This window comes from Nicotiana sylvestris, chromosome 7, assembly GCF_000393655.2.
Source record: "Nicotiana sylvestris chromosome 7, ASM39365v2, whole genome shotgun sequence".
Lineage (NCBI taxonomy): Eukaryota > Viridiplantae > Streptophyta > Magnoliopsida > Solanales > Solanaceae > Nicotiana > Nicotiana sylvestris.
In genome coordinates, this window is record NC_091063.1 from 8,316,083 (window position 1) to 8,329,390 (window position 13,308).

Genomic DNA, 13,308 nt, shown 5'->3' on the forward strand with positions numbered 1-13,308 from the left:
AGTTTCCGGGCAGATTGGTTTCCGTTTGAGTTCGTTGTTGTTATGATCCAGTTAGTTGGTTTAAGTTTTATTTCTGTCCGTATTTTGCTTGATATTCTCGGATCCGAAATCAGTGTATGTTTGTTTCTTTCTTGTTCGTGGTTTATCGTTTCTTGATTATTTCTTCAGTTTGTTTTTATTCATTTAAAAGAATTTAGTTTTAATATAGAAGTGTGTTAGTTTGATAACTTGAATCCTTCATCTTGGTTGCAATATTGTTAGATTTAGTTTGAGGTTCAATTGATTATTGAGTTTAGTGATTTGAATCTGTTTATTTATTCCGTTTAAGTTTAATTTGAATTTGAACCCAGTAATTTGAATATACTTGTTTGTTGTTGTTGAATCTGAAGGTAGGTTTGTTGTTTAAAAAAATTGTCCAATCAAAATAATTCCAGTTGTTTCTTTGTTGTTCATCATTTAGTTTGAATTTGTTGATTGAATTTGATTAAGAATTGGTTATAGCTGCTATATTTTGGTTAGATTGATTAGGTGAATTGGTTATAGCTGATGGGATAGAATGGTAAATTGCAGTATTTTCAAGGGCATTTTCAGGATTTTAAAGGAGCCTTAAAAATAATTAATGAGTGCTCTGTCCACTAAGTATTAAATAATATTTAAATAATATTAAAATAATACGTAGTGGGGGACAAGACATAATGATGGGGAATTAATACATTGTTTAATATAGTGGGGGATAAAACATTAGGTAGTGGGAAGTTAAAGGGGGATGGGTAGAAGATAGTGAGATTTAATTTTAAATGCTTGAAGTTTGGCTATAAATAAGGGGTCTGGATATTGGAAAGGGTGGAGAATTCCGAAAATAGAGGGAGAATTCCGAAAATATTGAGAGAGATTTCCGAAAATATTGAAAGGGGATAGGGGATTGGCTGAATATTGAGAAAAAATTTCGAAGGAGATTCGAAAGAGAGAGTAGTATATACCTGATATACAATCGGCATACACTGGACATACAGAGGGGTCAAGATTTAAGGGTTAAACATTAACTGGTCTTTCAATCTAAAAAAGATTTACTTTGTTTCTGCCCGTTGATTGTTGTTGGTGTTTCGGGATTTTCATTTGATTTGTTTCCTTGAGTTTGGTTGGTTATTTGCTACTACTTCACTGGTTGTTGCTGGATTTCTGCTCGGTTTTTAAATCTGTTGATGGGTGTTGCTGTTGTTGTATGCTACTGCATTCCTGCTGATCTTTTTTTTTTTTGCTTCCAATATCAGGTACACAACTAACACGCTGGTTACTGTAAACTGAAACATGAAGCATGAATATGAAATGAAGAGTTGAAGTTCTGAATTTATCTTAGTTATATTCTGAATTTTATTTGTATATGTACATTATTTAGCTTCCTAATATCAGAATCATGTAGTTGTTTAATAGATATAATGGAACATCTGACAGTACCTTAGTGGACGAACTGTCTATGTATTACTAAAAAATAAATAAATGGTGTAGTAACTCTGTCCAATTAGTTCGTTATTGTTGGATGATTATCATGTCTCAAAAAGCATGTTAGCAGATTTAGACTATTCTTAAACATTCAACAGTTAGCTCATTAAACGAATAGACCGCTTCGGAACTTGTAGGAATATTATTTAGCTAGATACTATTGGTTAATTTCATCATGTAAATGGTCTAGGATTAAGATTAGATTTCCAAGTTTTTTTTTTTAATTTGACAAACTGTGAGCATGCCTAGTATAATGTAACTAGGTAGTAACATGTGAATGAGATGACCCAGGTCCAGTTTTGTGCCATACACGTTGGGCCTGGGTCCACGTTGGTCAACGGGATGTCCATATTGTGTTTACATTCTGATTTAACAAATTGCGTTCGGAACCCGACTATAACAACTCGTAAGCATGTAAATAAATTAGGACCTTTTCTCTTTCATTTTTTAGAGACAAATTTAATAGAAAAAATGTAGGCACTTTAGGATTATCCTTTTAAAATAAATGAGATGAGCCTCACCCAATAAAACGCACAAGTTGTGGGGCCCTCAATAAATGGTTAATAATTGTATAGACTTCGGGATCGGTCGTTTAGCAAATTTCACGGCCTTACCCAAAATAATGATACGCTAGTCGCTTTAGGCGCGCCTTTAACAATTTATTTTCTTAAACTCGGGTGCACATTTATGTGACCCAAATCCAAATCTCAACAGAGTCAAAATATGTCGATAACCACGGGTACATTGATGTGATGTGGTTCGAGATATATTTTCACGATGTTGCAATTCTCGATAATAATAATAATAATGATAAAAGCGGTTAAAAGTTAAAATTCGCACATATGTTCAATATGTATTATATCAGATAATCAAGCCGAATATGATAGTTGAGCGACTGTGCTAGAACCACAGAACTCGGGAATGCCTAACACCTTCTCCCGGGTTAACAGAATTCCTTATTCGGATTTCTGGTGCGCAGACTGTTAACAGAGTCAATATTTTCCTCGATTCGGGATTCAACCGGTGACTTTGGACACCATAAATCTCCCAAGTGGCGACTCTGAAATAAATAAATAAATCCCGTTTCGATTGTCCTTTAATTGGAAAAACTCCCTTTCGCGTCCCTTTGCGGGTGCGGCTGAAAAAAGGAGGTGTGACAGCTCTGACGACTCTGCTGGGGAGGTAAACCCAGAACTACTGGTTCAAGGTTAGAAATTCGAGCTTAGATAAATTGTTATATTTGGTTTTATCTGATTTTGTTACATGTTTGGGCCCAATGTGCTAAATGTTGCTTTTACCGTGTTGATATTATCTGAATTGTATATAAACTGTGCCGAAACCCTTCTCTTCTTACCTCCGGGGATGTGCTTACTAGTTGAGACTCCCTATTCTGTTAGTATCATACCCTGAAATAAAAGAGGCTCGGAAAGTTTCTAAGCCGTCTAGCCTTTTGGTTCCCAGAAAGGAGATCCTTCCTCAACTCGAGTTGTCCGCTCGGGTACACTGTCTAGAACATATACCGAGGTTGAACCTAGAATAACTTGACTTCATGCTGGATCCCTAGTAGGAACGTTTATATGCATCATGTTGCATCATGTTTCATGCCAGATCCCTTAGAATAATTGTTATTATTTGGCTTCATTTATTATCTGATTTTATTACATGTTTTAGCCTAAATGTGCAAAATGTTACTCTTACCGCTTTGATATTATCTGAACTGTATATATAAACTGCTACGAAATCCCTCTCTTCTCTCTCTTGAGGAGTGCACGCTGGTCGTGGCTTCTTTCTGTTAGTGTCCTATCCCAAAATAGAACGAGGATTCGGAGGAGTTGCAAAATCGGATGATCTTTTGGTTACCGGTACGCAGTTCCCATCCTCGGCTCGAGTTGTCCGCTCGGGTAAGCCAGGTCTAGAACAAACACCCAGGATAAACCTAGTATAACAAAACCTCATGTCGGATCCCTAGTAGGAACGCTTATTTGCATCATGTTGCATTTGACTTAGGGGACTCAACACAGGGGTTGGGTCCGTCTAGGACAAACAACCTGAAATGAAAAAGACCATCCTGCTGCATCTTGTTTGTTTTGCACATTTATTTGCTTCAGATCTGCATGCTGACCGGCTTCTGAAATCAGGAATTTTGAAAGAAAAAAAAAATATAGGAGTGTAGGGAGATAACTACTTATTTTTTTTTTAAATAAAACCAATGTCCAAGTAGTGTCAAAACCCTGCCGAAATTTTGAAAAAGAATTTTTTTTTAGTTTGATTTATTTGAAAAGAAAGGAGTATTGTTTACAAAGTTTAGTTTATATGTGGCGAACTACGCTGGTTTGATTCTTACCGGATGTGAGATACGTAGGCAGCCCTAATCGGGTCCAATCTCCCCTATTTCTAAAATAGTCAGGAAAAAAAAATATGTCAAAATTTTAATTTATGTCATAAATAAGTCGGGTGATGTCCCACCTCTCCTTTGCAAAAATAGCCAAAAATGTCGAATTTTTGTCATAAATAAGTCGGGTAATGCCGCTCATGTCAAATATAGCCAAGTGTCCCCAAAAGGGACGCCGGAAGGCTGACTTTGCATAAACGGCCACATTTGGTCATTCTTTTAGAATTTTGACCGGCTATCCACACAGCCTTAAATTCTTCGTCCCCGAGGCGCTAAAAAGGCTGTATTTACCGGATCTTTCATTTTGATTTGAAAAACAGAAAAAAAGAGTCATAAATACGTCGGGTGACGCCGTTTTTGTCAAAATTAGCCAAATTTTCCCAAACGGGACGCCGGAAGGCTGATTTTGCATAAACAACCTCCTTTGGTTTTGTTTTGATTTTTGACCCTCACAACCTTAAAATCTTCGTCCCTGAGGCGCTGAAAGGCTGTGTTTGCAATACCGGGTCTTTTATTCTAATTTGAAAAAAAAAACAAGAAGAGAGTCATAAATAAGTTGGGTCACGCTGTTTTATCAAAATTAGCCAAATGTTCCCAAACGGGACGCCGGAAGGCTGATTTTGCATAAACAACCACCTTTGGTTATGTTTTGATTTTTGACTCTCACAACCTTAAAATCTTCGTCCCTGAGGTGCTGAAAGTCCGTGTTTGCAATACTGGGTATTTTATTCTAATTTGAAAAAAAAACAAGAAAAGAGTCATAACCAGGTCTCCGAAGTGCTGAAAGGTCGTGTTTGCAAAACCAGGTCTTTCATTATTTGAAAAACAAGAAAATAGTCAGTGGTCAAGTGAATATCGTTTGGTTTTTAGTTAAAATAAGACGGCCCGGTTTCAGTGATGTCTTAAAACCATTTTTGCCGAGATAGCCTTAGAGTATCTTTCAGTTGTCGAAGGGCTATTTTTCGTAAAAGAACGAACAAGTTTGTGAAAGGTTGTAAAATAATCCTTCCCGGCCTTAAAATTCATGTGAAATTGAGAAGGGGCCACGTCTGAAAAACAACCATTTGGTTAAAATTGGCATATAGGGGAAGGAATCTGGCTGTTTGTTTTTGAGTTTGTAATTCTTTGATTAGAGTATGCGGGTTATTTGATTTTCGAGACCGTTTGTTGTCTTTTGTCAAAGTCTGTTAGTATGGTCAGTTTTTAAACTTTTGTAATCAAGTTTGTTTTATTATGAAAATTGAAAATTCCAAAAAATATTTTATTATTATTTATCTTTTATTGGTCCGAACTACGCAAGGTCTGATTCATGCGGGGACATGATACGTAGGCAATCTACATAAGGTTCGACCACCGCTAAAAAAGAAAAAGAGAAAGTGAATAAAAGAAAAGAAAAAAGAGAGAGAGAGAAAAAAAAAAGAAAAAAAGAGGAAAATGGAGGGTTTTCGAAACACTTGAAAAAGGCACAAATAAAACAAGCCGGGAGGATGCATGCGGTAGGAGAAAAAATATGTTAGAAATGGTTAACTGCCTAAGAACATTGCATCCCCCAACGTGCAATTGCAATATCTATTAAAACTCTAACGCTAACAAGTTTGTTGTTTGTCCAATTCCAAACAGTTAGTTGTTAAAGCGTACTGACACCATACCATTATCAAACAAGATCAAAAGGGCATATACCAGAAAGCATGAATGGCTCAGAAAATAGTGTTGAGTCGGAAAAGACGGCACATCAGATGCTGAAGGAGACAATGGCCAATATGGAAAAAATGAGATTAGAAATGAATGAAATGCAGCTAGTCATGGATAAGGTGCAAAAGGGGCCCGAACCAGTTGTCACTCCTACTCCCCCACCGGGACACACGCCGGAATACCCTTCCCCCGGCCCTTCAACGAGCTTCCCAAGCTACCACTACTATCAGGGGAGAGATGCCTATGATCCCCAAGCTCCGCCACCCAATCAGAACCCTCTGCCACCAAATGTTCCTGTCTTTGTGGCACATCCCCCAGCCACATTACAAAGATCGTCTAGTGAACCACTGTTCCAAATTCATGACACCCAATATTTTCCTCCTGAACCCACTTTTAAAGCTCCTGAGCCATACACATATACACCCCAATTTGGGATCCCATAGGAAGCTGAGAAACCGGTTAAGAACACAAGAACATGAGAAGGTGATTCGAAAGGTCAAAAGCCTAGAGCAATCCTTCAGGAACATGCACGGGTTAGGCCACCAGGTCAGCGTGGCCTACAAGGATCTATGCCCTTTCCCTGACATCCAATTGCCGGCAGGGTTCAAGATGCCCAAGTTCGATTTATACGAAGGGCATGGCGATCTTGTGGCACATCTACGGGGTTTTTGTAGCAAGAGGAGAGGAGCTGGTGGCAAAGACGAGCTGCTGATAGCTTACTTTGGCCAAAGCCTAAGTGGGTCGGCACTGGAATGGTATACAAGACAAGATCTGAGCAGGTGGTACACCTGGGGCGATCTAGCATAGGCTTTCGCAGGTCACTTCCAGTACAACCTTGAGATAGTCTCTGACCGTCTCACATTGCTAAAGTTTGAGAAGAAACCCGGGGAGAGCTTCCGGGAATTTGGGTTCCGGTGGAGAGAACAGGCAGCCAGAGTTGATCCTTCAATGAGGGAAAACGAAATGGTGGACTATTTTCTGCAAACTCTAGAGCCAATGTACTTTGGTCACTTGGTGATGTCAGTTGGCAAATCCTTCAATTAAGTAGTGAAAATGGGAGTTATGATAGAAGAGGGACTTAAGTCCAATAAGATCTTGAGTTACTCGGCAATCAAGGCAATGACTCAGGCCATTCAAAGTGGCACGGGAGGTGCGCTTGGAAAGAAAAAGAGATAAGAGGTCGCGACTATAGAGGTAGGCAACTGGTCCAGATCAAGAGGTCCTTCCCCTCGCTACCAACCCAGACCCCATTACCCAAACTACCCTCACACTCCAAATTACCCTCCACAACCCTACTACCCGCCACAAGAACCACACTTCTCCATACACCAAGCCCAGACATACACTCATCCTCCGGCTCGCCCGCAATGGCGCACGCCGGCTTCACAAAATACATACCCACCTCCACAAAACACCTATCCGCCGCCAAGGGCCTACAGGAACCCTCCAGGGGTAGGTTTTCGAGGAAATCAGGCTTTCAGAAATGAAAGAATACAGAGAACATTCACTGAGTTGGGAGAAACCTATACTGCCATGTTCCACAAATTGAGGAAGTTAGGCTTGTTGAGTCCTGCTGAGCCCAGATTGCCAAATCCCTTTCCCAAAAATATGGACCACTCGGTAAGCTGTGAGTATTGTTCGGGGGCTCCTGGACATGATACCGAGAAATGTTGGAAGTTGAAACATGCAGTGCAAAATCTTATTGACACCAACAAGATTGAGGTTCAGACACCAGAGGCACCCAACATCAATCAGAACCCGTTGCCGGCACACCATGAAACCCACATGATCGAGCTAGTGCACGAAGGAGGGGAGCTAAAGAAACCCTCACAAACAGTGATGATGATCCGTGCCGGTTCAAAAGAAAAGTCGACCAGTGGAAAAGCGGTGGCATAGTTGGAAAAGGTAGATGACAAGCCAGTTATGGTATTGGGAAAAGGGTCCATTGGGGCAGATGTACAGTTTGTCGGGCTGAAAGAAAAAATCAACAATTGAATGGCTACTCCTCTTCCTATCCGAAGGGAGTCTTGGTAGTGGGCTCTGATTTTCTTTCTTGTTGTCTGGATTATTCCAGGGTTGTAATCCAGATTTCTTTTTGTGCTCGCCAAAGTGTGAAACCTTGCTATCCCGTATTTTAATAAAGTGAAAGTTTTTTTTCTTCATTCCTTATTTTGTTTTAATTTTTCTTCTTCTTTTTCTCTTCTGAACAGTTCTCTTTATACTGGTTCTAATGACATGGCATGCACGATGGATCTTCAACCTAGCCCTAAAAAATCAATCTGATTTCGAACTTATAGTACAAGATTGTGATGATGAGTCGGAATACGATGAGGATGAAGCCTTCGAAGAAATTAATAGAGAGTTGAGCCAATTTGAGAAAAAAAAACCCAACTCAAATGACACGGAAGTCGTCAATCTAGGGGATGCAGATGATATCAGGGAAGCTAAGATAAGCGTCGACATTGAACCAAACATCAGGGAAGAACTAATCAAAGCACTTATTGAATTCAAAAACATTTTGCATAGTCATACGACGACATGCCGGGTTTAAGCACCAATCTAGTGGTTCACAAATTGCCCACTGACCCGACATTTCCTCCCGTCGAGCAAAATTGAAGAAGTTCAAAACCGACATGAGTGTGAAGATTAAGGAAGAAATAACCAAATAGCTGAATGCTAAGGTTATTCGGGTCGCTCCATATCCTGATTGGTTGGCTTATGTGGTGCCAGGGTCAAAAAAGATGGAAAAATCAGGGTGTGTGTTGATTATCGCAATCTGAACAAAGCAAGCCCAATGGCGCTTTATGTTTAACAGATATCGAAGGGAAATGCATCGACATGACTATCAATTCTGACGCAGTTAAGAGATATTATGTATGATTTCTAGTAATTGTAATTGTTGTTTGTTTGTACTTAGCATTTATCAGAGAATGAAGTGACGGAGGCAATTCTTTCTTCTATCCAAACACTTTATCCTTTGCTTCCCCTTTTGAGCCTTATTTATTCTTTCATATCCCTCTTTTTGGAATCAGTAATGAAAATGAAAGAAAAAGAAAAAAATAATGATAATAAAGACAAAAGAAAAGTCACAAGAAAAAAACAAAGGAATTGGAAACTACGTTTGACCTGATTCCTCAAAGAAGGATACGTAGGCGCCTCACGGCTCTGTCATAGTGTAACAAAAAATAAAAATCCCCAAGCAAGAAAAACTGGGGCAGAAGTTTGTGTTTACAATTTTGGGAAAGAAAGTTGATTCCAAGAGTTGTAATATTTTACCCATCAAAATTATTTTGAACCTCTTGTTACCCCTTTTCTTTTAACCATACACAAAAACCCATATTGATGTCCAAAAAGACCTCCCGATCAGTATCCGAGAAGTGCTAAATCAATGCAAATGGAAGTCGGGAATAACACTTTGATCCCCAGCAAAGAAGAAGATCATAAGCTGGAAATGAATTGATAGCTGAAAGAATCCCCAACAGAGAGAGTCATATCAGTAACATTCCGATCCCCAGCTGAAAAATAAAATAAAATGAGAGAGTCTTATCGGTGAAAACCTTCACAGGCACCATAAGGTGATGGAAGTTGAGAGAAATAAAATAAGAGAGTCTTATCGGTGAAAACCTTCACATGCACCATAAGACGACGGGAGTTGAGAGAAATGAGAGGGTCTTATTAGTGAAAACCCCTCGAAGGGCACTATGAGGCGACAAGACAAGATTGGCAGAAAGGATCCGCATTTGGCAAAGAGTTTAGTGCCTGTTTATCCCCAGCAACATGAGGCCGTCCGAAAGGTTGATTGATACAAATAGACTGGGTTGATTAATCCGGAATGCGCGACATGATCGTTGGGATCGGTTATATCATTCAAATAAGTTCTTTTCTTTCCTTTTCCCCAGCATTTGTTAAGAAAGACTTCTTCTTTTTCTATCTTTTGAGATAATCACTTTTTCATTTCTTGGTTTAAAGACTTTACCTCCCTAGCAGTTTGTTTTTGAAAAGGATTTTCAGAGCTTACTACCAATTGCCAAAATAATGCAAAGCAAAATGCGAATAGGACAGGCCAAAGATAAGGCGATAAAGCAAAAAGAAGTTGGTCGCAAGACCAAATGATGAATGGGTCTAGATCCCAAGAGGACCAAATTTCCAAGGGAAGTTGGAGAAAAACAGGAAAACAACAATTGAGAAAATTGTGGACCTAATTCCAAGAGGGCCCCCAGCAGATCATCGAGATGTAGGAGCATCCCCGACAGATTTTCGACCAAGTTCCAAGAGGGTCGGACAACACAGAGTGGGGAAGGAAGAAAAGGAAAATTCATCCCCGACAAATAATCCCCAGCAAGTTTTGATAGCGTAATGAAACACAGAGCGGGGAAGGGAGAAAGGGAAAAACCATCCCCAGCAGGAGTGGCATGACCACTCACCATGTTTTAAAACTAACAAATTTTCTTTGATTTGAAGCAGGAAAAGAAAATCTTATTAATGGCGAAAAACATGCCACAAGGAAAAGCACCAAAATTGGGGCAGAAAATTTTCTGCCATTGTCGAAAATTTTCTCGGAGGAACGAGGAAATCAATTCAAGTTTTAAAGGATATTTTGGGTTCAACCGCCCTCAAATAGGATATTTTGGGTTCATCCACCCTCAAATAGGATATTTTGGGTTCATCCGCCCTCGAATAAGATAATTTGGGTTCATCCGCCCTCGAATAGGATATTTTGGGTTCATCCGCCTTCGAATAGGATATTTTGGGTTCACCCGCCCTCGAATAGGATATTTTGGGTTCATCCGCCCTCGAATAGGATATTTTGGGTTCATCCTCCCTCGAATAGGATATTTTGGGTTCATCCTCCCTCGAATAGGGTATTTTGGGTTCATCCGCCCTCGAATAACATATTTTGGGTTCTTCCGCCCTCGAATAGGATATTTTGGGTTCATCCGCCCTCGAATAGGATATTTTGGGTTCATCTGCCCTCGAATAGGATATTTTGGGTTCATCCGCCCTCGAATAGGATATTTTGGGTTCACCCGCCCTCGAATAGGATATTTTGGGTTCACCCGCCCTCGAATAGGATATTTTGGGTGCATCCGCCCTCGAATAGGATATTTTGGGTTCATCCGCCCTCGAATAGGATATTTTGGGTGCATCCGCCCTCGAATAGGATATTGAATTTAATCCTTCCTCAAAGGGACATTTAATTGGTCTCGACCCGAGTGGTCCTGCTTGTATAAATATTGCCTTCGTCCGCCCTCGAATAGGATATTTTGGGTTCGTCCGCCCTCGAATAGGATATTTTGGGTTCGTCCGCCCTCGAATAGGATATTTTGGGTTCATCCGCCCTCGAATAGGATATTTTGGGTTCATCCGCCCTCGAATAGGATATTTTGGGTTCATCCGCCCTCGAATAGGATATTTTGGGTTCACCCGCCCTCGAATAGGATATTTTGGGTTCATCCGCCCTCGAATAGGATATTTTGGGTGCATCCGCCCTCGAATAGGATATTGAATTTAATCCTTCCTCAAAAGGACATTTAATTGGTCTCGACCCGAGTGGTCCTGCTTGTATAAATATTGCCAAAATATATTTTTTCATAAATCATTGCCAAATGATTTATTTTTCAAAGTTGTTGAAGAAGTCAGGAGCCCGCTTGGAGAATGAAGGCTGAATTATTGTTAAGTTGTTGTTGAAGTCAGGAGCCCACCTGTAGAACGGAGGTTGTTATATTTTTAAGTTGAAGAAGTCAGGATCCCGCCTGAATAATGGAGGTTGTGTCATCTTTCAGAAGTCAGTAATGAGGAGGGTTACAACAAAAAATCCCTAGCATAACAAGCTCCAACGTAGGAAGCAGTGTCCCCAGCAGACCGAACAAAATGATGACACTTGTAAAAGCAAAAGGCCAGTGTCATCCCCAGCAGTTTTCGAAGAAAAAGCACCGGAGGAAACACAATCCGACAAGAAAGCAAGGCAACAAGAACAAGTCGTAGATAGATAAGATTTTTTTTTATTCCTAGTTTAAGTCTAGCTTTGTGTTTTCTTTTGACACGGTGTAATAAGGAGATCGAAAAGCAGTAGCAACAACATGCAGCAACAGTAACGACAAAATTGCAGTTACATGGTAGTCCCAGCTACCAAAACTTCCCGAACTACATTAACCTGATTCCCTTCTAGCCAGGGATATGTAGGAAACCTTTGGAGCAAAGGTTCGATCAAATCTTTTTCAAAAAAAAAAATGCTTCACACGGAGTACTCGGATGGGCAAAAATCGTTCACTTTATCTTTTCACGAAAACTCTTCATGTCTTCGGACAAAGAGGGGCAGCTGTAACCACGTGATTTTTGCCCTATATGAGAATTACTCCCAAAAAATTCCAAAAAAATAAAATAATTTTTTTTTTGATTGTTTGCAATTGTTGTGAATTTTGTGTTATTTTTTTTGTATTGTTTGCATTTTGTCTGTGCATGTTTATTTGTTAAATTAATAAAAAAAATACAAAAATATGCCGCATTTGCATTTAGGATTTAATTCTACAATTAGGAGAAATTAAGTTTGTTTTACAAGAACAAAAATCATAAAAAATATGTATGTTGCATTTTTAGCATTTAATGTCCAAATTGTGAGATTTTAACGTAATTGCTATTTAATTGTGTGTTAATTGTTATTAATAGTTAATCAGCACTTTTATAAATTAATTTAGTTCTATAGGATAATTTGGGATTTTTAGAATTTAGTTTTAGTTTAAGAAAAATAAAAGAAGAAAAAATAAGCAATAAAAGAAGAAGAAAATCGGATTTGGCCTTTTCTTCAATTTTAAACCACCAACCCAAAGCCAGATAACCCCTTAACCAAACCCTTACCGGGTCAACCCGACCCGATCTGCCCCATAATCAAACGAATTACCCCTCCCCCTACCCATTTTTTCATTTTTCATTTTCCAAACCCAAAACCCTAAACACCCGCCCCCTCTCTTTCTCCTTCTTCTTCTCCAAACCACCCTCCCTTCACCTTCTCCAGCCGAGCTCGAGCTCGAGCTCAACCATGGCTGCCCTTCCCTCCGCCTTTTCTCCTTCAACACACACACACACGCACGAGCAGCCCCACGACCATCCTTCATCTTCTTCGTTTTCGACAACTCTAGTCGAGCTCGAGCCCGTCAATGGCGACCCTTTCACCTTCTTCTGCTTCGTCTTCACGTTGCCATGGACGCAGCAGCTGCCTCGTCGTCCATCTTCCTCAGCTGAACGACCAGCCATGAACGACCCCCTTCCTGCTTCGTCTTCCAGCCATCGACGGACTGCCCAACGCCGCCACTGTTGCGTGTAGCTTCACCAGCTGCTTCATCTCCTCGTCGTCAACCTCCCATTTCCGTCGCCCAGCCTGCTGCCCGCGTTGCTGCTGCTTCATCCAGTTTCTGCCCCTTCGACACATCTGCTCCTCACGCCAGCAGTATTCCGGCGAACTCGTGGTCGTCTTCGTCATCCGGCTCATGGTCGTCTTCGTCATCCGGTTCGTGGTCGTCTTCGTCGTCCAGTTTCGTCGCCTAAAATCAACCTGAAAATATACAAAATTTCTAGGCAGATTCGAGTTGTTTTGGTTTCAAAATTTCCGGGCAGATTGGTTTCAGTTTGAGTTCGTAGTTGTTCCGATCCTGTTAGTTGGTTTAAGTTTCATTTTTGTCCGTATTTTGCTTGATATTCTCGGATCCGAAATCAATGTATGTTTGTTT